The sequence below is a fragment of the Alexandromys fortis genome, unplaced genomic scaffold, assembly GCF_014885135.2.
Source record: "Alexandromys fortis isolate MF-2015 unplaced genomic scaffold, M_Fortis_MF-2015_v1.1 scaffold_59, whole genome shotgun sequence".
Taxonomy (NCBI): domain Eukaryota; kingdom Metazoa; phylum Chordata; class Mammalia; order Rodentia; family Cricetidae; genus Alexandromys; species Alexandromys fortis.
Window position 1 is genome coordinate 887657 of NW_026067943.1, and position 25221 is coordinate 912877.

General features: G+C 40.1%; 1 protein-coding gene across 5 annotated transcripts in view; it reads left to right on the forward strand.

Annotated features, from left to right (window-relative positions):
* Nucleotides 1–25221, forward strand: part of Grm7 (glutamate metabotropic receptor 7) — a 901797-nt gene that overhangs the window by 614061 nt on the left and 262515 nt on the right. The gene's annotated exons all lie outside the window — the stretch shown is intronic.

The window sequence follows — 25221 nt, forward strand, 5'->3', positions numbered from 1 at the left end:
AGTAACATCTTTGGGTAGCCTCTTTTTCTTTCTTTAGAATGTGATCTTAACTGAGCAGCTACTTCCTTGTCAATGTCCCTCTGAAAGACCAAGCACATTCTGTCTTACTCTATCTTTATGTCCTCTTTGGACCTTTACTGGGTTGACCGAGACATATGCAAACTTGGGGTTGGGTGGGCTGTAAGCAAAACAATCACTTTAATCAATCTCTGACTCAAATATTGAATTTATCTAGAAACAGTTTTTAAGGTATCTACAGAATTATAGTTGGCTGAATACATTGGTGTCCTGGAGTCCAGTCGTGTTAACACATAAAGTGGATCATCATAGTCATCATCCCAGATAGTCCATTCTGTATCTCATTAAAATGTTGAAATAATGTGTGTAGCCTTCTCCAGGCTGTACCTCATGGGTTACTGTTGTAATTAATGAAATAGAGTCTGATATATGAATTGAATACAATTCTTATGAGGGATGAATTCAATGAGCTTGCTGAAGGACTCCCAGATTATACTCTAGTTGGTAATGGCTGGATTAGAATTCTTATGTACATGGAAAAATCACACATGCTCAAAAATTAACTTTGGTCCTGAAGCATATACTGAGAAACACTAATAAACCAATTTAATTTCATCTCCTAGGTATAATCATAATTTCTGAATAAGCCAAAATGCTACAAGTCTTGACTATATGTCCTTAATCTTGGATGACTACCTTTATACCACAGGGAAACCAATGAAGAATAGTTAGGCAGGCCACATTGTTTTGATTCTGATTATTATTATCATTATCATTATCATTATTTAGGTTTTTGAGACAAGAGTTCCACTATTGTAGTCCAGGCTGACCTCAGACTGTCTAGCCTCTGGTCTCAATTTCCCAAATGCTGGAGCCACAAAATTGAGTCTAGTTTTTCATCACTAAATCTTTGATTTACTTTGTGAGAGGCTTTTCCTTTTGCTTTCCATTTCTGTTTTTAAATATAAGTTTAGCCTGTCTTGGATTTGGCATGACTTCAGCTGCTTCCTTGGCTCCTGTCCTTAGCCATGCTTGGCACACAATAACTGGCTTCATCATTCTTAGATACCAGATCACAGCCATTTGGATGGCAGTCCTCAAGGGAGAGAGAGCAGCCAAGTGTAAGTGAAGTCGGCACAGAGTAATGTATGAGCTGGATAAATGGCCAGCAGTGTTCTTGCCACTTCCTAAATATAACAACCTCTTTCTTTCTTTCTTTCTTTCTTTCTTTCTTTCTTTCTTTCTTTCTTTCTTTCTTTCTTTCTTTCTTTCTTTTTATAATTGCTATCTTAGACATCTCTTTATTGGGACCCGTGTTCTCGAATTTTGCAAATACAAACAGATACTCAGCAAATATATCTACTTTTGAAACATTTTATGGCTCAGAACACTTCCTTCTAAAATGTGGAGTGGTTCATTATTTGTCAGGGAGACAACTCCGTCCTCAAGTCACCAGACAGAAAACAGAAGCTACCCTCTGAAAACCTGTTTTGTAGGCTTCCCTTTAAAAACTGCAGGATAGGAAGACTGTTCAAGATTCGTTTAGAATGACCAAGAGACATACTCGTGTAGAATGACCATTCAGTAAGCTGTTATTGTTTTGTTTCTTAGATATCCTACTATAGGTACCATGAGCAGTAGATATATACACGGAGAAAATAAACATATGTAAAACAACGTCTCACACCTAGTACACAGCTATAAGATATACAATTGAGCAAAGATGCATATGAAAATTACAATGTGCGGTTGAGAGATGACAGGAAACACAATAGTAGAAATGGGAAGGGAGTGATCCAAGGAATGCAAATTTACCAATGTGAAAATTAGGAATGGTGGGCGGCAGGTCAGAAGGCTTAGCCAGAGATAGTGAACCACTAGAGAATAAGGGAGAAAAGGTCATAAAAGTTATGGGACTAACATGTAGTCATATTAATGTAGGTCCTTGCATACCATGGGAAACTGCTTTCTTTTATTTCACAGATAATTTAAAATCTACTTAAAATTAAGCAAAGGTGTGTTTGCTACACAGAAACAAAATAAAAAATAACATAGTTTATTTTAAAATTTAAAAATAATGCTTAGTGAGTAATATTGTCCCACAATCCCTAGCACCTACATAATAAATGGGTGTTTTCAGTGCTGCAAAGGCAGAGACAGGGGGATCTCCAGGACTCACTAGCTAGACAGCCTAGCACATTTGGTGAACCCCAGGTTCTAGTGTGTTGTAAGGAGAATGCTTGTTCGTTTCCCTGCTGCACAGACTCCCGAAATAACCACACAGAAACTATGTTAATTCAATCACTGCTTGGCCTATTAGGTCTGACTTCTTATTGGTTAGAGTTTACATCTTAATTCAACCCATTTCTATTATTTTATATTTTACTTCGAGGGTCGTGGCCTACTGTCAAGGTTCCAGTGTGTCTGTCTCCAGTGGCAGCTCTAAGGCTTCTTGTGACTCTTGTCTCCTTTCTTCCAGCATGCAGTTTAGTTTTTCCTGCCTAGCTCTACTCTACCCTATCACAGACCTAAGGCAGTTTCTTTATTAATCAATGGTATTCACAGCATACAGAGGGGAATCGCACATCACTAGTGAGATATACTGTCTCAAAGAACAAGTTAGACATCTCCTGAGGAAATTGTAGAGTGTGACCTTCTGGCTACAGACACACACGCACATACACACACACACGTTCTTCATTGCTGGACAGATAATGAATTGTAAGTGGAAAGACTGGAAGTAGAAAAATCAAGTAAGAGTCTTTTGCTGTTATCAGAGTAGAATAAAATAGGGGGGGCATACCTAATCACCCTCAACTTCACTGTTCATCAGAGCCATCTGGAGGCTCATAAAATCTCGGAAATAGGGCCCATCCCCTGAGTTTGATTCATTAGGTCTGAAGCTTATGCAGAACCAAATGTTTGCCTTTCTAAGAAGTCCCAAGAGAGAGCTGATGATCATTTGAGATCCTTATCTGAAAACTCTATTTGACCATGGAAATGAAGTTAAGTGAGTGGCGGATGTGTCTTATTTGAAGGGGTTTGTGGCTTCTGGCAGTACTTTAGATAAGATGAGATGCTAAAAGTGGGCAGGAGAAATCAAGAATTCCAATTATTTGGAATTCTAAGTATGTGAGACTTCCTAGACCTGCAAAAGTAAGATAGGCATAGAGAAGGGTATGGAGGTATAACCACACATAAAGTGTCCATTATCAGTCCATAAATGTCTTGAAATTCCATGTGAAAAGACATGGAGAACAAGAAGGAATCCCCCAGGCCTTAAATATCTCCTTGAAAATGATACCATTCTTTTCTACTACTCCATACAGGATATCCAATATGCCTAGAGAATTTGTCTGGAATTTTTTGACTCTGGTATGAGGAGATCTCTGACCTGGCATTAAATAACCATTTTTTATACCATTTTGTGACACTAATAGCCGTGTGGGAGGGTGAAAGAGTTTATCACTTAAATATCACGTGGATGCCTTATTTTCCTCTTGGATTGTATTGGAAGGATAAGAATGGATGACTGAGGCACATACAAGGCCATTTTGACAGGAATTACAGATGGTAAATTCAAATGACAAGGTCACTGAGTTAAGTGGTCTGGATAGGAGGTCGCTGTGTGTAAACCTTTCATTGTTAAAGGGAATTCAATCACTTGAAGCAGGTGGTTAAAAATAAAGACATAATTCTAGTCTTCACACTGTACCGCCCCCTGCACACATGGAGGTTCAGAGCCACGGTCCAGGTGTCCCATCTGGTGATTGGTCTGGGTAACATTATTTCGTCCATGTTGTCCATTTAGTTGTGCCTGTTGTGACTTTTTTTTCGTAACTGCTAGAGCGGAATTTGAGCAAGCATTGCTGTTGGTTCACTTTTTTCTTTTCAGTGGAACAAAACAAAGCATTTGAAGTAATGGTTCTACTTCTCATTTTCAAAGACTCAAGGGTGCTCTTTCAATCCCCAGCTACATCTTTTCTAACAAATGAAATTTTTAGGAGTGCTTCCTCTGAGGTCAGTAATTGCAAATTAGTTTCTGAGCCAATGCAGTTTTCAGTTTTCAGCATCCCAGTGCTGCAGACCAGGTTGCCCAGCTTTTCAGGATATGGTCTTCCTGAATGCGGGTGCCTAACGGCATGCCATCCATTACAGAGCATCTCAGGTGCCCTTCTGTCAAGCATTGTAGCCCAAGACTCTATTTCCCTGTAGTTTAATAAAAGATGACTATGTGACATGCCACTAGAATATTTCTGCATGGACAACAACAGCAACAGCAACAACAAAATTCTGCAGAGGGGAATTAGAAACAAAGAAATCATCTACTCAGCCCTTTGAAAATCCCTATAGGAATAAACTTGATTCAGTTACTCAGGTTTCTATTGTACCATCAAGAGATTTCATGAAATAACTGCAGCGGAAAAACAGACACAATTTCTGGGTCAGGCAATGACAACCCATGAGCATGCTAGAATAAGCAGGGGTGTGTCCCTGTGTTCTGAGAGCACAGACTACAATGAAGAATTTATAATATTCATGAGATATCTTAGGACACATTGCTATTAGCTTAAGAAAATCTATCAAAATGTTTTATTCCATCAGTATCTGGAAGGGTTAGTAGTATTTTCCTCAAAAGAGATGAGGAAAAATGTGTTTGAGAATGAATAATGCAGTTTTGTTTCAAAATTGAAGTAGATGTCAGGAAAAAGAAATAAATGGAATGCGTGTGCTTAAACCTTTCCTGTGCCTATATTTAAAGCACTGTATGGGCTATATGTTATAGAAACAAAAGTGGTAGTGTTTTGCTTTGATACATTCACTTTAACAGGTATATGCATTCTGTAATGTTAACAGTGGGGAGGAGATAATAACCAAGGGACAATTGTCAATCCCACCCTGGAAACAAGTTCTTCTCTTTCATAAAAGTGATTTTTTTTAAAAGTATGATCTTTAATTTATCTAAAATTAGTAGAAAATTCAGTTGTATCCAAAATGTTAATCATGCAAATAGTAGAAACCCAAATAGCATAACATTAAAGTTTTGTTGTTTTCTTTTTAAGATTTATTATTTTTGCTTGGGAACTGGTACCCAGTGTGTGCCTTTAATCTGAGCACTTGAATCTCAGTGAGTTCAAGGCCAGTGTGGTCTACAAAGTAAGCTCCAGGACAGCCAGGCAACCAGGACTGTTACACAGAGAAACCCGGTCTCCAAAAACAAATGAAGAGGTTTATTATTTTTATTTTGTATATGTATCAGTGTGAGTACATGTACCGCAGAAGAAAAAAAAAGAGGGTCAGATTCCCTGGAACTGGAGACCTAGAACATACTGGAGTCAATACAGGGTGTTTTAAAAGAGCAATGTGTTCCTAACGATCGAACCATTTCTTCAGCTGCCTTAATGGGTAAATTAATGCTAGTCTTAATGGGCAAATTACCAGAGGCTTGATTCTTTTTGAGAGGAAGCCAAGGGAATTTTGTTGAGCCTTGTGTAAGTGACTCAAGTTCTCATAAGTTTACCTGTTTGTTGTTACAGCAGAATAACTTGGGGAGACCCTAAGGATTCTGGGGGTTTTCAGCTCTTTCTATATTTTCCATTGTATCGAATTTACAATTAATACTTGAATATTATAATTTCCAAGAATTTAATACATTCATATTTTATGTGCATTAATAAGTTCAGCATTGTGATGTTTTTTCAGTTAATGTATAAATCATGAAACATGAATATAGGATGTTTTTCAACACCCATGTCTCCTGCGTTAGCCTCCATTTCTTTATAAATGGTTCCCAAATTCCAGGACAGCAACAGATTCAATGTAAGTTAAATATTGTAGCCATGGTGATACTGAACCAAGGCTGTTCACAAACTGTTGCATGGCTACTGCCCTGTCAGGGTAGTCAACATGCTATGCCTATGTATAGCAAGTGAATGCACCCACAGGAGTTCAGGGAGAACTATACGCTATAATTTGAGACTATAGTGTATAATTTCCAGGGAAGAAAAGTCAAAACCCAGAAAGATAAATTGGATCTGTGTCACACTGTTTGAGCCTAGGAAGCCCTTCAGTGAAAGCTTTTGGGGGCTTCTATTGTTATCACATTGGAAGAAGAATTCAAGTAAGGTAGGGTTCAACTACAATCTTACCCACCATTGTAATCAACCTAGAAACAATAATCAGTATGTGAAGGACACACCTGTAGCCCCAGTAGTTGCGGATGAGAGGCAGGATGGTCGAGAATTCAAGGACAGACAGTGCTGCACTGGCAGTCTCTGTGAGGTGATACAGCTAGGAGAGGTGCATGCTTTCACCCTGGGGAGATAATGAGAGGGACTGACGGCATGAGTTCAATCATTGGACCCTGCAGAGTGGGGAGAGAAGCAGCTGCCAAGAGTTGTCCTCTGTCCTCCACAAGCCCTTCCACTGGCACAGGTTGCATGCATTAATTATTTACTTAGGGCAGTCAGGGTTCCCTGCCCTGTGGAAAGTCCAAGGTCCTCCCCCCTCTGTCCATGTCTAGGAAGGTGAACATCCAAACTGGCGAGGGGGAGAAGAGTAGGGGAAGGGAGAGAAGGGTGGGAGGAGGGGGAGGGAAATGGGGGGCTGGGAGGAGGCGGAAACTTTTTTTTTCCTTTTCTCAATAAAAAAATATGCAAAAAAACTTTTTGATTATACTTTTGGCAACTCAAAAAAATTATTTACTTAGTTTTGAAATGAATGGACTAGATGTAGCTTAATGGTAGAATGCTTGAGTGGTATGCTCAAGGCTCTGGGGTCCATCACCAGCATTAAAGAAAAAAGAAGGGAAAATAGATCTGAGCATAGTTAGGCTGAGAATGGAAAAGAAAAAGAAAACTAAAGCTCACTTTATTGGACAGAAGTTTTCGTGGCACTAACTAAAAATTAATCTTTAAAGTTTTAATAGTGTTAAATACTAAATCTTTCACATTGGCTATAATTTTTACTGTTGCAGACATTTAAAGACATAAGAATATTTGATTTCCAAAATTACTGTTTATTAAAACTAGGCATCTGAAATCAATACTTACTTCTACCTACCTATAAGGCTACTAATCACTCAATTGTTTGATAATTACAACAGTAAAATGCTTATTAAAAATCTAATCACCCTCAATTTACAATGTAATTGCTTAGCGTAGGGCAATAGCTATACTTATGCCAATATTGGCAGAAAGAAAAATATGTTTATGGTCAAAATATAGTACTTCAGGGCTGGAGAGATAGCTGAGCAGTTAAGAGTATTTGCTCATTTGCAGAGGACCCACGTTCAGTTTCCAGTACTCAGCTCAGGTGACTCATAACTGCCTGTAACTCCAGCTCCAGAGGGTTTATTGTCTTCTTCTGGTCTCCATAGCCACTGTACTCATAATTTAATGAGACATAAAATAATTTAAAATATCTCAAGAGATATTTATTTTATGTCTGTGTACACCTGAGTACAGTGGCTATGGAGACCATAAGAGGGTGGATATGGGAGCAGGGAAGTATATATCTTAATTAAGGGAGCAATTTTAGGATTGGCAAGAGTCTTGACTCTAGAGGGGTTCCCAGGGGTCCAGAGAGATGTCCCCATCTAGGTCCTTGGGCAGCTGAGGAGAGAGAGCCTGAAATGGCCCGATCCTATAGCCATATTAATGAATACCTTGCATATCACCATAAAACCGTCATCTGGCGATAGATGGAGATAGAGACAGAGATCCACATTGGAGCACTGGCCTGATCTCCCAAGGTCCAAATGAGGAGTAGAAGGAGGGAGACCATGAGCAAGGAAGTTAGGACCGTGAGGGGTGCACCAACCCACTGAGAAGGTGGGGCTGATCTATTGAGTGCTCACCAAGGCCAGCTGGACTGGGACTGAAAAAGCATGGGATAAAACCAGACTCTCTAAACATGGCAGACAATGAAGGCTGCTGAGAAGCCAAGGACAATTGAACTGGGTTTTGATCCTACTGCATGTACTGGCTTTGTGGGAGCCTAGCCTGTTTGGATGCTCACCTTCCTAGACATGGACGGAGAGGGGAGGACCTTGGACTTCCCACAAGGCAGGGAACCCTGACTGCTCTTAGGACTGGAGATGGAGGGGGAGATGGAGGGGGAGGGGAGTAGGGGAGTGAGGAGTGGGGGGAGGGATAGGGAAAAGGGAGGTGGGGAGGAGGCAGAAATTTTTAATAAAAAAAATCTCAAGAGAAAAACCTAGCACTGCTTCAGTTCCACTTTGAATACTTGTTTAATGATCTCAGCGTGTTGCTTGTCATAGTTAATAGTTCTTTTCTTCCAACTTACAGTATTATTTGTAAGTAATTAAGTCTGCAGTCATTAGAAGTGCTGTAAAACAGACTTTTCCTTGGTAGGCACAATAACAGGTCTATGGAACCCAGAAAGGGACTCTAGGACAGAACCAAGTAAGGGTTGCCCCAATGGCCAATTTGTCAAGAGTCTTCCAAGTTTTAGTTCTCCTGCACATTTGACATTGTGGTGACCTTCTATTTAGCACCTGAGGTTCAAAGAGGCTCCTTTTTACTGATGAAGGCAATGTTTCAATTTGGAGGAATGCTGCAAATCAGAAGAGCATGCCAGACAACAGAAGGTAAACTTCTGGATGGTTATGAGTCTCAAGCCTACTGCTGGTAGCTTTAAATCAGAATTACAGTCACTGAATTAAATACATGTAAACATACCCCAGACATAGTAAATATTCAGCAAGCCTTAGCCACTGTACCAACAATGAAAATAATAATGCAGCAGTGTTAGTTCCTCACATGAACTGTAATTCTTCAACAGGTTAATTTCTAGTGCTAAACTAATGATTTTTCTTGTGACTCAACATTTACCTGAATACTTAGCATATAGATATATCTAATTCAATATTAAGTGAATGGGGAGATGAAAAACTATGTTTTGTACAAATAGTGAAACATGTTAACTTTAACTTGGCATTCCAAAGACAAGATTAACCCAAAATTTAACTGGAGTCAGCCACTCTACATGACTCAGTTAAGTGATTTAAGAATATGACTTAAAGCTGAGAAGGTTGTGTACACCTTTAATCCCAGCTCTTGGGAGGTAGAAGCAAATGGATCTGTGTTTAATTGGAGACCAGTCTAGTCTACATAGAGGATTCCAGGCTAGACATGGCTACATAATGAGCCATGTCTCAAAGGAAAAGAAAAAGAAAAAAAAAAAGGAAAAGGAAAAGGAAAAGAAGGTTCCCATGTCTCTTCTAGGAGCTCTGTAGTCTTCTTTGGGTCACAGAGATATGCTGGGTTGGTCTTTAAATGATGTGAGAAAGAGAAGAAAAAGAAGAAAATAAATGGTTGGGGTTTTACTCCCATTGATTTTTACTTCTGGAAACTTGCTGATGGTTGTTTGAGAGCATGAGGTGGGATTATTGCTCTTGAAGCATCAGGTCAAGTGCAGAAGACATTGGGTGCATCTGGTTCCAGTAGAGTGAACCAGTAAGAAAAGGATGGAGTACCATCCTAACTCAGTTTTCCTTTCTCTTCTCTCATGCTGTTTAGAGGACAAATGAAGCTAGAAAGACTTTAGGGATACAGAAATCTGGTCTATAATCATACCTGTGTCCCGTTGTGAGCTCTCTGAACCTCCATGAAGAGGCATGTTCTGAAAGGATGTCATTTAACTCACCAGCGAGTGGCAAAGTCTGATCTGAAATAGTACAAAAATCATTTCCACATCCCAGGGTCAATTGCTCTGCATTTGTCAGCTAACCACATAGGAGAACAAAATCTGAACAGAGCAGGCATGTTTAGACATTAACGACTTAGCATTCTATTAAAAATCAAATGTATATATTCTTGGGTTCACTGAAATATCACCTCTGGCAATAATATGCTTTATTCCTACACAGTCAAAGCTGGCTAGGTCAAAATCACAACTTTTCACTTTAGACAAATTTGAGTTCTCTTTTTACCTTGGACCCTATCTATCACTCCCTTCAACCTATTACCTAGTTGGCTTTACTTACCTCCCCTGCACCCCATGACTCCCACCAGCATACAGTTTCATTCACACAAAGTAGACAGTAAGTACAAACTGACTTCTTACTTTAAACTTGGCTTCAGCATATACTTCACTTTTTATTTATAGCCTCAGGAAAGTGGTTTCCAGAAAATCAACAATAATATATCAATAGACTTAATGGCCTAAAACACCCATAACTGGATAATAATACTCTTTGTAGAGGGTCAATAACTTCAGTACATAAGAGAACGATACCTTCACAGAAGACAGTAGCTTTGTTTGTGAACATCTTTGTGCCTGTTACAAAACATGTTGGAAATGAAAGAGACAGCTTTTTCCTTGGTTTGTCAGCATCTCCTCTTGTAATCAATGGTGTATGGCTGGGCACTTTCTGTGTGTGTCTAGAAGATTAATAGTATTTTTAATTATAAATATGGCTCCCCAAACACGTGCCTTATAGAACCCTGAACCACCATAAATTCTTGTTTGCATGGTAGGCATTCAAGCAAATCACTTCATATTTATTAATATACTCTGGGCTCAGCAGGGAAATTGTTGCGTTTCATTACTATTTGCATTTTAGGCTCAGGCAAAGTATATATGGAAAAAGTAAATAAAATGGATGGATTTCAAGAGCTCAGCTATTCTATCAGGAGCTCATCCTAGTTATTGCCAATATAAAATTGTGGAATGAAATAATATGAATTTATGTACCCTCTCCCTGGCTCCTTTGCCCCCAGAAATCTAGAACTTGTAGAATGATCTTATTATTTTTGTATTAAATATGAGGTATGTCCAAAGTGTTTGCAAATATCTAGGAGATAAGTAAAAACAGAATGCCCCATCCAAGACCCAGTCTTTATCCTTGCCTTTTCCACTAAGTGCTTAAGGAAACTGATGGATAACACCCTTTTTTAAAATTTCCATCACTGTAGCCAAACACCTGAGCTAAGTGGCTTAGGAGATGAGGTTTACTTGGCACATAGTTTGGAGTTTTGAACCTATAGTTTACAGAGGTTCTCCTTTGGGGGCATGAGGCTGGAGTCCCAGTGTCATTTTCAGGCTTCCCATAATGACACAGAACCTACTATCAGGACCCATTTTAATTCAGTTTAGCGCAAGTTAGTTAGCTGGTGCTGCTTCAAACTTCTAGAGTCTGACACTGGGCAGATTATTTTAGAGATATTTAAGTACAGTATAAATTTGGAAAAAAGTTTCCAGGTGGCAAGTATCTCAATTTCATTTACACAATAAAGTTTAAGGCAGGATAATATCAAATTCTTTTGCAAAGTACGTATGACCTACACCATGATAATGAGTTTTTAAGGATCTAGGATCTGCTGTGGTCTCAGTAATATAGATAGCATAGAAGTCACCAGGCTATAAAGTACATGTGACATTCCCCTAATTATGGCATCTTAATTAGGGTTTCTTTTGCTGCAGTGGAACACTGTAACCAAAAGCAAGTTGGTAAGGAAAGGTTTGTTTGGTTTGCACTTCCATAACTCTGTAGTTTAGTCCAACACTGAAGGAAGCCAAGTCAATAGCTAAAGCAGGACAGGAAAATGTAGGGCAGGAGTTGATGCAGAGACCAGGGAAGGCTGATGCTTATTGGCTTGATTCTATGACTTTGCTCAGCCTGCTTTCTTTTAGGACCAGCCAAAGGATAGTACCACCCACCATGAGCTGGGCCCTTCCCCATCAATCACTAAATAAGAAAAAAACTTTACATCTAGATATATGGAGTAATAATAAGAAAATAAGCATTTTCTTAACGTAGGTTATCTCTTTTCAGAGGACTCTAGTTTGTGTCAAGATGACATAAAACTAGCTAGGACAGATGGCTTCTATTGGCCAAGAAGCAATGCTAAAGACAAAGGTCTAGGAAGAAAGAATTTGGGATAAATATTATAGCCTGGATGATTCAGGTGTTGCATGGGCCTACAGCTAGCATAGATCACCAGGTTATTAACAGCATCCATTCCCAGACCTCTGTGTGGAAAATATGCCTACACAACCTCTCAGTTAAAGAAACAAACATGCATGCTTTTAACCTTCCTGGTTTCTCTAGCGCTTATCTGTGAGCAAAAGGACCCTGCGCCTGCTGTATGACCCCATCCACTTATGTTTTTAAAATCAAATCAAATCATCTAACTACCTACCCAGGATGGCCACTTTGTAAATGAGTTAAGAACCTCCCCATGCTTAGAATGCATATAAAAATTTTGTTTATATTTCTTATATTGGTTTTTGTGTCTACAATTAAAAAAATAAACAAAAACAAATTAAGATATACAAATTCTGATACCACAAATTCTGGAGCTCAAAAGATGTCTCAGTGCTTAAGATCACTTGCTGCTCTTGCAGAGGACCTAGATTTTGTTTCCAGATTCCACATTACAGTTCATATTGCTCATACCTCCATTTCCAATGGATATGTCATCTTCTGAACTCTGTGGTACCTGGTAAGTGTGCATTGACACACATGAAGGCAAAACATTCTTCCACATAAAATAAAAGTAAAGCGACCTTAAAATGCCACACATTCATTACCCATAATTTCTAGAAGTCAATAACTGACCAACATTCTCACTAGGCTAAAAGCCTTGTGTCACCAAGGTATCATTCCTTTCTTGAAACTCTTAGGAGAGAGGAGACTCCATCCAGATTCCTCAGTGGGATGAAATAATTCAATTCCTTTTACTTTTGGCTTTAATGTCCTTGAGTCTCTACTGGTGGCTCTATCCATATTCTAAAAGCAGCATTGACACCTTTGAATATGACTTTTTCTCTGTCTCCAAAGTAAGCAAGGGCAAGGCAAGTTCTTGTAAACATCCTGGTCCTCTTGCTTTACAGTCTGTCAGCACATTTCATGTTTTAAGAACGCATATTTAAAGTATGTGGGTATGTGTCTTTGTGTCTGCAGGGTCGTGCATGTACAAATAGTGTTCTGGGTGCATGAAAAGGGGATTGGAACCCCAGAAATTGAGTTATAGGTGGTTGTAAGCTCCCTGATCTCGGCACTGGAAATGGAACTTGGGTCATCTGCAAGAACAGCACATTCGTAAACACTGAGCCATCTTGCCAACACCTATTGGCACATTTCTTTAATTCATCTACTGTCTCACACATTTTGAATGGTCTATGTGATTGAGCTTGGTGACCAAGATGTAATTTTAAGGTCTGTAACATAATTTCATTTACAAAGTCCCCCTTGTCATGTCATAAGATATGTTTGAAGGTTTCAGAATTTAGAAAGTAGATGACTTTGTGGAAGATTGGGAGACATGGGTTGTCTTGTCTCCAGTTCTTCCTTACTATATCCAAGAACTTTTCTTTCCTGAGTAGCATAGCACATGCATATTGGATTTCCATTTTTCTTACTTTCAGAGTTGTTGCTGTAGATACAGATAAAAAATATGAAATATTCTGTTGAAATAGGTGCAGCGGGGCTGCGTCCCCAACACCCCGGCTGCTTGGCTAGCTTATGCCCGAAATAACAACACACAAACTGTATTCATTTAAAGACTGCTTGGCCCAATTATATCTAGCCTCTTCTAGGCTAATTCTCACACCTGGATTAGCCCATTTATAATAATGCGTGTAAGCACCCCAAGGTGCACTTACCAGGAAGATTCTAGCCTACGTCCATCCTGGGTCTGAGCTTCATACATCTTCCTCAGAGCACAGAGCTATCGCGCGTCTATCCGGGAGAGCTGAGCATGGCGTCTCTGCTCCCAAGAGCAGAGCTGTCGGCTCTCTCCGGGAGCAGAGCAGAGTCTGACCTCACTTCCTCTTCCGCCCAGCATCCTATTCTGTTTACTCCTCCCACCTATGCTTTAACCTATCAGGGCCAGCCAAGCAGTTTCTTTATTGCTCAATGACCTTCCTCCATCAATATTCTGTGAACATGAGTGGTGTCAAGTTGAGATACTATTCTCTGTTCCCATTGTTGGGAAGTCTAGAAGAGGAAACACCAAGTGAAATAAAAAAAAAAAAAAAAAAACTGGATCCCCTTGATTTCAGGGCACATGTCCAGGAGTTTATATGAGTATGACTAGAAGTTAATGAGTAAGCTCACCACAGGAAGCTTAGTTGATCTCTAGGAGAGAAATTTGTTCATTTCCATCTTTTTTTAGCCTTCCTATCTGGGACATAATCCAGGCTCCAAACTGAGTGGAACTCTTAGAGAAGTACATTGTGAATGTAAATATGATCAAAATAGAGATGGTACACTAATCTGTGGGTATAAAATAAGAACTGATGTCACCATTTATTACTGTGACAATTTATCAGGGTAATGTTAGGTCCTCCATTAGGACCTATAACCTTAGGGATATGGCTCCTGGAGGCTACTCATGCTCCAATAGAGGATCAAACACTCATGCACATGCATTCAATTGTGGTGGACTTGTTGAATTAATAAAGCTAATAGAGCACATAAAGTTGGGAGGGAAGAGGTACAGCAAGAGAGATAGGAATGGAAGGAAAGGGTACAGTTGTACAAAATTAATATGTGCAAGTATTAAATTCTCAAAAAACTAAAATAATGAAAGCAACAGATTGATGCTTTTCACTCTTCTTTAATGACAACTCTTCTGATCCCATGATCCCCTCTTGTGCACAGTGTGATAATCTTTTGGTTATACTAAATTATATTTCCCAATCCACTTCACCACGGTTAATGTTCCTGATTGCCACTTAGATCCCAGATTTCTGAGTAATTTTCTTTTATTGCATTCAAATGAAATAAACAAATAAAAAAATTTAAAAAGATGGCCAAGTTTTTAAAATACTAAACATAGCTAACGTGGAACACTGAAATCCTTGTACACTAGGTTAGTGGTAAGCAAGAATGTTCTCTGGCCTATAAAGAGCACCAAAGCTATAGAATATGCTTGGGAGTTTGAATGCTAACGATCCCTCCTTTTTGAAAGTCCCCCACCCAATAGCCAGGTTGATAAAGGAGAGATGTTTTCATTGTTCAGTGCTCAGTGCAGTAATACAAAATGCCACCCTGGCAGAGCCTGGACAGCATCTCGGAAGAGGGAGGACAGAATCACTTCTTTTTCTGACTTAGGGTATGGATTGAGTATTATCCTCCAGTGCAGGTGTCTTGATCTCAGACAGAGAAAGTATGTTACATTTTAGCTTTAGTTTGAGTTTATGAACATAATAAGAATTTTTTTGAAGCAAGTCTTTATAGAGGCAATTTTCTGAGTAGAATTCTTTGCCTATTTCATTTCAGTAATTAGCAGTCTTTAAAAGGTATTTACTCTTCAACAAATACGTATTTTTCCTGAGAATGGGGTAACTTAATCTTTATGGAGGTAGAGAGTCAAGGGAATTACTAAAACAAAGGATCAAATTATTTGTACTTTTATCTTGCTGGGGAAAGTACCTTGGAATCATCAAGTCACAGATAGTTTGAGTTTCTTTGACTGTTGGAAGAGGTTAGTTGTTCTGGTGAGGACAACTATATCAGAATCTTCTAGTATAGTCTAGAAACATCTTGTGTTACAGAATAAAGCTTAATAGAGATTTGTGGTAGCTACGGAAGGACTGTAGGCCTGTGTATTATTTACTTTTTTATATTATTGAAGAATTGATCCCAGAGTGGTAGCTCACACCTTTAATCCCGGCACTCGGGAGGCAAAGGCAGGTAGATATCTATGAGTTCAAGTCCAGCCTGGTGTACAAAGCATGAGCCAGGACATTTAAGGCTCCCACACAGAGAAATCCTTTGTCTCATGTCTCAAGAGACATGTTCCATCATGGTGGGGAAGGCAAGGCTACATGCATGGTGGCTGAATCCTGTGGCAGCTGCTACCTATAATGAACTTAGAAAGAAGCAGAAAAATCTTCAACCAGAATCAAAGGGAGACTATAGTTCTTAAGGGCACAGTAAGACCCCAAATCGCAAAAGATCCTTAAAACAGCACAATAGCACCTTCAGCCAAGAACTAACTGTTCAAATGCAGAAGGCTGTCGGGGGACATTTCACTTTAGAACCTTGACAAGCTATTGGGGACCCTCACCACTTCTAACCAAGTACATGGATAATGTCTATATGTAAATGTAAATATCACAAGACTTAATAAAATTCCATTACCATTTCACTTTCAAAACCAAAATGGCGCAACTCTAGAAATAGGGATCCATAATCTGTTCCTAATGCTTAAGTAAACCAGACTGATGCTCTCAGTTAAAGTCACTGGATCAATGCCCCAAATATGGTCTGTATAGTCTGAGTTTATTTTTCCAGAAACTCTTACTGGAAAACTCACCCTGATTCCATCCCTTCAAATACAAACTTAAGTCTAATGCTTCTATGTATCTGGATGCCTGCAAGTACCTTCTCAAAGGAGTGTGAGATGGAATCCCATCCCCATTCATATACAGGACTTTCCTTGGAGCAAAATTGCTGCCACCTCCATGAGTTCGGCTGTGTTGTTCATAAAAAAGCATCACAACTGGGCTTGTAGACAGTTGATATTCCCTCAGAAGGAGGAATGGAGAGGGTTGTGGGACCCACACCCAAATGTACAGCCCCTATTCCCACCCAGGGGGATACAATTCTGCCCTAACTGCATGTGGCTTCGGAGAGAAGCTAAAATTATCCAGAGTGGAAAAGAAGAGGAAAGATGCATTCTTTCATGCAGTTATGGGGGACTCATGATATGCGTTGGGTCTCAAAGATCCTCTAGTATAGATACATTAAAGTCGCCTACATTCTTCTATAGGTAAACCAAATAAATCTTTGTTCCCCTAGAGAGAACTCTTTCAGAATTTGTACCTCAGTTTACCCTTGGGACCTTGCATGAGGAGTTGATGCTGTGTAACTCTTCTTCAGAGAAAGAACTTTGGTAGCACCCACCACCCTCAAATCCAAACATCTGAATTTCAGTATCCCAATTGCGCATATTCATAAATCTATTTTTCATTCATGGAGATGAATGATGGCCAATGATGATTTCAGAGCTCTACAGTAAATTTCCTATTGTTAAGCAGGGAAGTAGGCTAAGTGAGCTTTTGATGCTAAAGCTCATACATTTCCATTAGGCTGATTGTGCAGCCCAAAGAGAAACTTCAGTCCTCTCTGTTCTGGAAAGTCATAAAGAGAGAGGTCTAAGGAGGACCTTGGGAGCATCTTCCAGATATATGCATTGTATTTTAAAAGCTCTGACTTGCACAGTTGCCTGCCCAACCTCACGATCATTGTACTTGTCTTGTTCATTTGTACTCTCCTATTTACTCATGGTGAGCACTCAGTCACCCTCAATAGCCTTCCCCGAGATGAGAGCAACAAAGTAGCAAGGCCAGAACAAGGGAGCAGAGAGGATACAATGGGAAAATTGTAAAGTCTAAATTTCTCATTGATAGCTAATGTGTTCTTGATTGTGTAGTGATTCTGTGATGGAGCCTTCATCACAGGAAGGTCTCTGTCCTAGCTGGGGATGTGATACCTTCCACTGGAAATCCTGTTCTTCACATAAACTTGAACACATCAATGCCTATGCTTTAGAGCACCAAGCGACTTCTTGAAATGACCTGAATCATTTCGAAGTTAGTAAATAATGAGTTATGTGATTGCTGTGTGTATATCTGGGTAGTTAATTTTTTTTTCCCATTAACAGTATAGATCACCTTGGCCGTAAATGCCAGTTGTCCAGGATTCAATCAACAGTACCCAATTATGGTGTTTGGAGTGTGACTGAAGGGGCAGGACCAACAGTTCCTTCTCTCTCATCACTGTTATTGTTACACAAATGAGGACCATTGCCACTTGAGGCAGCAGTGATGAAAGGAGATTTGAGCAGGAGGCTAAACTGATTTTCTTTGTAGTCTTTACCTGACAGCTAAACGATTGACGATTTCAGCTAAACGATTGACGATTTCACAGCCTCTTCATAGCTTTCAATGCCTAGCATCTTATTAGACTCTAGAGTGTCTGGGATTATTGTGATAACTGGAGTTGTCAAGACTCAGAGACTAGCATTGAAATACTGTCTTTTACCGACCTCTGCTTTGTACCTGAATTTGTTTTCTAAAATTTCAGAAGCTACCATATTCAGTGGCATCATTTTGCAAAAGAAAGTTGTCATTGATTATTCTAGTCAAATCTACTTTTACCATCTTATTTATTCTTTCTGAAAGATAGAAAGAAACTTAGTAGAGTCGTGTCAACAGGTATGTGCTAACATTCATCTGCAGTGACCACAGGGCAACTATTCAAATTGTTGGCTTTGTTATGCCCAAATCCGTGGGTCCCCACAAAAGCTAACAAAGGAGACTGAGTCCCATATGTAAAAGCAAAGAGACTTTATTTTAATCAAGTTTGCAAACTCGGTCTCTCTGCATGTCCAACATATTGGAATATTCGGAGAGCCCCGAGCTCAATTAGAATTGGGTTTTTACATTAGTAAAGGTGGTAGTGAGGAGTCTCTGAGGTTCAGGAATCCTGATTGGCTGACATTTGTCTAGGGGTGTCCTGGTGAAGTGCAGGCAGGTTTCTATTTACAGTGCTTGGAATGCCAGGCATTTCCTTCAAATGGTCTCCTTTTGGGTGGGGGTCAGGTAATCTGCCAGACATTGTCTCAGGGTAAACTATTTAGACTCCACACTCCGTTTAAATTTATCAATGGCCAGAGTCCCAGGTAATAATGGTTGGAAGTAAAGAAACTTCCATTGGATGACCTGACTAGACTTAGCTTATCATGGCTGGCTCTCACAAGCTACAGAGTGAGGCAAATTGTTTCAGTATGAACCCTGAAATTTGCTTCTTGTTGAATCTGTTTCTTGAATTAAGCTTTACTGCCTCAGTCTACATATCTATACAATGAGACTAATAATGCTCCCCAACCCATCATCATCTAAATTGTACTCTGTAGACAGAAGTTTCTGTCACACCTGGTCCTTCAATCATTTAGTCTCAAAGAAACACACAGAGGTTTATATTAATTATAAACTGTTTGACCTATTAGTTCAGGCTTATTATTATCTAGCTCTCATAATTATTATCTAGCTTTAATAATTCTTATCTACCTTTTGCCATGTATCTTGGTACCTTTTCTCATTAAGGCATTCTCATCTTGCTTTCTCTGTGTCTGGCTGGTGAATGCATCTTAGCCTTTTTCTTCCTTGAATTCTCTTTGTCTGATTGCCCCGCTCATACTTCCTGCCTGGCTACTGGCCAGTGTTTTATTAATCTAAAATGAAAGATAAATCTTCACAGTATTATCTCACAGTAGTACTCAGGGCATTAATTGGTGTGACTATCCTGGGTATTGTTGCTATTTGTCTTTGTGTATACTTATATATGCATGTGCAACCTACATGTCCCTGCATATGGACTTGTGTGTATGTGTGTGTCTATGTATTGTGTGAGTGTGCATGTGTATACATATATGTAGATAAAGGCCACATCACTGACTGTGTAACCTTCAAGTCTCACTTCCTTGCCCAAACCCACCTAGCCCATTGTGCCCCCCAACCATCCCCTGAGGCATCAGTGGCTCCCCAGAGGCACAGGCACCATTTATACTGATTCGAGAAGAGCCCCAAGAGGCACAAGTACCACCTGCACTGATCATAAAAAGAGCCTCCCCCTCCCTGTGAACAGCCTCTCCAGCAACATCAGCAGACCCTATAGGCACAAGCACCAACCATACCAGTTGGAAAAACAGGCAGAGGCAAAATCCACATCCCTTGGAATGACAAATTCCATAGGCACAGGCACAACCCATACTAGTTTGACGAACAGATCCCATAGGCATAAGTAAAGCCCACACCAGCCAGAACTAGACAATATGCCAGATCTAAGCATCTAAACCCCCACAAATTTCCACTGAGATAGTCCTACTTAACCTGACAGCCAATCACCCGTGGCCATTCAGGCCAAAAGACAATAAAGGAAATGGACAATATACCAAAGACCCATTCAACAAAGACATCACAAGAATCAAAACCCCAAACCTGTATGGGTAGACAGCAGTGCAAGAGTGCCCTCAACAACATAAAGAGCAACATGGCACCACCAGAGCCTGACAGTTCCATAACAACAGAACTTAATACCCCAACGCAAATGAAGCAGAAGAAAATGCCATTAAAATTAACTTTATGAAGATAACAGAGGCCTTTAAATAGGAAATGAAAATTCCCCTTAAAGAAATCAAAGAAAAGACAAACCAAACATTGAATGATATATGTAGGGGCCAGAAGTCAACCTTCCTTGAGTTTGTTGTGTTCACTATGTTCATCATCTAACTTCTTTTTTGATGAACAGTTTCTCTCTGAACCTCTTACTCTAGAATTGTGCTAATTTAGCTGCCTGGAGAGGCCCTGGGATCTATTTGCCTCTGCCTCTCTTGTGCTGGGATTATAAATGTGGATAGTTTTTCAAACATTCATTTTGGGCATCGAATTCAGGTCCTCATACTTTCCCAGCAAGTACGTTCCTAACCACATCATCTCCTGAGAGTTGTTGCTAAGTGTTCTGAAACATGAATAGATCATGTTAGCCCCTGTGCCATCCTACTGCATGGTGGGGGACACCAGTTCCCACTTCCTGCCTTTTCCTCTTCCCTCACTACCTGTTTCACTCTCCAGATCTGTTTTCTGTCTCACAGGCCTTCTCGCGTCCCCATCTGTGCCTTCTCTCAGACTCTTCTGTATACATTTTTATACATGTGACCCATTCTATCCTACCGTGCACACTCACTCCAGAACACCTTCTTCTTAACCTCCCTCATCACAGGAGCCTCCCTTTGCTGTGTTGATATTGCTTCTTTTTTTTTTTTTTTTTTTTTTTTTTTAACCACTTCCAGCAAAATCTACAACACTGTACCTGTAAGGACATTTCACAGTGTTAGGCACTGTATGCATACTTGAGAAGGAAGTTGGGTAGAGGGGAAAACTCAGATCCCTCCTCAGGAAACAATTTTTCTTCCAGAGAGAACACTGCAATTAGGATTGTAGATGACAGAATGCCAGTATCTTATATTTAAAGGATGCTCTCAAAGGGACAAAATGTCTGGCTGCCTTTACCACAACAATTCACTTAACCTCAGATTTCTGTGTTACCCTGGACAGTAGTAAAAGGAGGCAGAAAGTGTTCTTCAGGCAGAGACTGAGAGGGCACCAACCAGTCTCTTGCCCTTCCCAAATCCGTGTATTCCTGAAATTTTCCCTTTGACTCGGATACCAGATGGCTTACGAAATGTATGTATACATGGTGATTAATTACTTCCCAAAATTATTATTTTCAACAAAGCAGACATGGGTATGTTGCTTGAAGGAATATATTTTATTATCTGTGTTAGAGAACTCCTTCAAGAAAGAACTCTCTGCCAGCTGGACGGCTTTAGAATGCTCCCATGTCTCATTTTCATTATTTCTTTCTGAAATACATGTCTGTGTTGTTTTGAATTTTTTGTTTGTTTGTTTCTCTTTTTGAGGTGAGCCACATAAAGAAAATATCTATTCTTTTCTAAGATTTAAGTCTTTTGAAAATTCATTTGAATATTCTATATCTTTTCTTCCAGCCAATTCCCATGAGATTCCTAATTTCCCTTCTCACTCCCACCAACCTAAATCTTCCAATTAAAAGGTAAAAACCATATGGAAATGCTTGAGCATATGTTAGTTTCTACTGTAGTTTATAAAAGGGGTGCTGGTGACTAATGGTAAACAACACAGCTTTTGGCTTGGCTCCATCCACCTTCCCTTTCCCACATGTCAGAAAAGATGTCCCTGGTATTATAAAATATCACCATTCAGCCAGGCAGTGGTGGCACATGCCTGTAATCCCAGCACTCTGAAGGCAGAGGCAGGTAGATTTCTGTGAGTTTGAGACCAGCCTGGTCTACAAAGACAGTTCTAGAACAGCCAGAGCAGTTAAACAGAGAAACCTGTCTCAAAAAACCAAAAAACAAACAAATAATCACTATCCATGAAGAAGCAAATGAAAGCTTGGCCCACCTTGCTTCTCTGTTGTGCTTGGACATCCCTCTTGGACATAAACCTTTCTTCAGCTCACCAAACATTGTACTGACAGCATTTTGAGTAAACATGAGATTGTAGTGTTAGTCTTTTCTGTGCCAACCAGAAGAAATTTGGGGGACCACTGACCTGTGAAAAGATCATATGTTTCTGCCCCTCTTAAGAAGATGTCTTCCCTGCTGAGCAGTGGGCTCTACTCGCTCACTCTGGAGCAGTGGGAAAGATGCTGACTGGGTAATTGTTCATAGCATTAAAGTTTTATGTTGGCTAATGTATCAAGCAGACGTGTTTTCAGCTGAGCAATGAATGGGAAGTTCTGAAAGAAGGAGGAGAGAATGAAGCATAGGGTCTAGCCAGTGAATATCTTGGCCAGTGATCTTGTTTTTACCAACAGGATTTGGTTCTAAACATTAATTACTGGTAAGTTCAGGGAAAATTAAGGGTAAGTCTTCAGCTCTAGCTGGATCAGAATCCTAAAAGTCATCTGTTGACCTTACTCCATAGATGGATGAACCCTGGGCCAGCTGGAAATATTACAGGGAAAGCTGTGCTGGGTACAGGTTTCAGAAACACCATGATTATACATTAAAAGGAAATATTTTACTTTCTTAATAGTTAGGATGTCACTAATAGACAAGATGGGTTATCTTAACTCAGCCTGACTTCGCCAGGCATTCAGGGACCTATATACCTTTAAAGGGACAATGTGTTTTTGTTTTTGTTTTGTTTTTTTTTGTCTGATTGTTTGGTTCTTCCCCCCGTTAACTCTTTAAAACCTTCCTCAATGCCCCTAAAATATGGCTATCATGAATATATGGTGCAGATCAGAAGTCAACACAGAGCCTCCAGAAAACTTCTCTGGACATCAATGAATCTGTGTATAAGGAGAAGATATTGACACTGCCCTTATCCACATTTCCCCCCAAAAGCAGAATATGAGATCTGTATCAGGGAAGTGGTACCAGAAAACACATAAGGAAGAAGACCAATGAAGCCAGAAAAAGAAGGAAGCTGCTGCAGAGTATGGGGATGAATTTGTCAGGCTGGGCACTCAGAGATGTGTCCTGTGTCCTGCAGGAGACTCCAAGTGCTTATTTCAGCCTAAATATTATGAAAGAAGCTAGTGGGACTGCCCTATAGCTCCATGCTTTGGGGTGTTGGGCACTAAGTCCTGGTAAAAACCTCCATGGCACTTGTGTCAACACTACCACTGCCACTAAACCCCATCAGGCAGTCATACTGCCATGTCAGCAGCTGTTGGGTGTCCCTGCAAATGCTGAGGATGTATACCAGGGAACAGCTGGAAAGGACAGAGGAGACATGAGTGGGCCACACATAATGCTCCAAGTCCTACAAATGCCCCCTTCCCAGAGAGTCTGCAATGCCTGTGCAGAAGAGTGTGTCCCATGTCTCACTCACAGGCCCTTCTGCAGCAATAATTGGCAATAATAAGTAATAATACGTAACGTTTCCACCACCCCCTTTAAACTTGTCAGCATGGACCCTGCTGGCTTGTTTAGCCCCCATCTCTTACTCACTAGGTAGATGCTATCACTCATTTACTACATGGGGAACTCAGCCCCCAATGGTTTTCTTGGTGAAGTCTTTCAGACAATATGTTGGGATGAAGAATGAGTCCAACTGGCTTTGTGGGAGCCTAGTCTGTTTGGATGCCCACCTTCCTAGACCTGGATGGGGGGGGGGAGGACCTTGGACTTCCCACAGGGCAGGGAACTCTGACTGCTCTTAGGACTGGAGAGGGAGGGGGAGGGGGAAGAGAGGGAGGGAAATGGGAAGAGGTGGAAATTTTTAATAAATAAATAAATTTTAAAAAAGAATGAGTCCAATAGTCTGGCTCTGTATTCTGCATTCATAATAACCCCAAATAGTCCCTGGGAATATTCCTATGAGCAAAAGTTGAAAATATTGGCTAAAAAGATTCTCATGCCTCCATAAAATTTAACTAAGTCTAACCTTTATTTTTACTTTACCACTCAGGTAATTTATGTGATGCCAGGAAGAGGCCTAACAAACAAACGACTTGACATTTTTCTTCATTTAGACCATGTCCATCCATTTGCTGTGCACAATGGAGCCCCTGCCCATTCATTTGTTGTGCACAATGGAGCCCCTGCTTGTCAGTTGCAGATACTGTCATCAGTCAAGTGAGGTGACTGAAGGTCTCCTGTGTGCAAGAGCTTTGTTCTCAGAGCTGCTTGGAGTCTCGAAGAGAGTGATAGAGACAGCCTCATCCATCACGAGGTCTAACCAGGCAGTACAGATGCGCAGAATCACCCACCTAAGTGGCAGAAATGAAAACTAAGCGTGCAGGTGTTTGCCAGGCCCTGCGAGGTAGCAGGGCTGGGTCCCTTCTCCTCCTGACTGCACATTTTTCTGATCCTAACTGATACAAAAGCAGACTTAGTTCGACATCTTAGGACAAAGAAAGGCATAGGAGGGTGAAAGTGGGAGCAGAGATCATAGCAAGAATGTGTGTGTGGTATTGTTCAGCTTGTTCTCTCCTTTATCCAGTCCAGGACCCCAAGTTTTTCAAATAATGTTGCCCAGAGTTGGCCAGTCTTTCCACATCAGTTGACATAATAAAAATGATGCCTCATAGACATTCTCAGAGGCCCTTCTTCACTACAAACATGCCTATAGGATATATGTGTGTGTATGTATGTATGTATACGTATATAATAGTATATACATTTTGTCTGTAGAGCTCCTTCTTCCTATATTACTCTAGCTTGTATCAAGTTGACAACAATCAAGGAGTACTGTCAAGAAAAAACATTTCATACTCTCTGCTCTACTGCAAACAGTTATTCTCCACTCTGAAACCCATTCCTTTAGAAAGGTTCTGTGCTTCTTTCCAGAAGAAAGCAAGGTGTGGTAGGTACAGTGCAGAGTTGATTAAAGTGAGTATCGAATAACAGTTCTTCAGATACATAGTGACAATGACAGAAACACAGTCCAATACAACGCATCCATGATGGCAATACTCATTTGCCCTGTGAGTGGTACTTCCAACGTTGATGCTGGCTACACTAAGTTAATGGATCCATGAAAGGTGGAAATCATAACCCCTCATGGTAGAGCATCTGTCTCCATATATATATATATATATAATATTCACGGAGTATATATGTATATGTATATATATATATATATATACTCCAAATAAGTATATATATA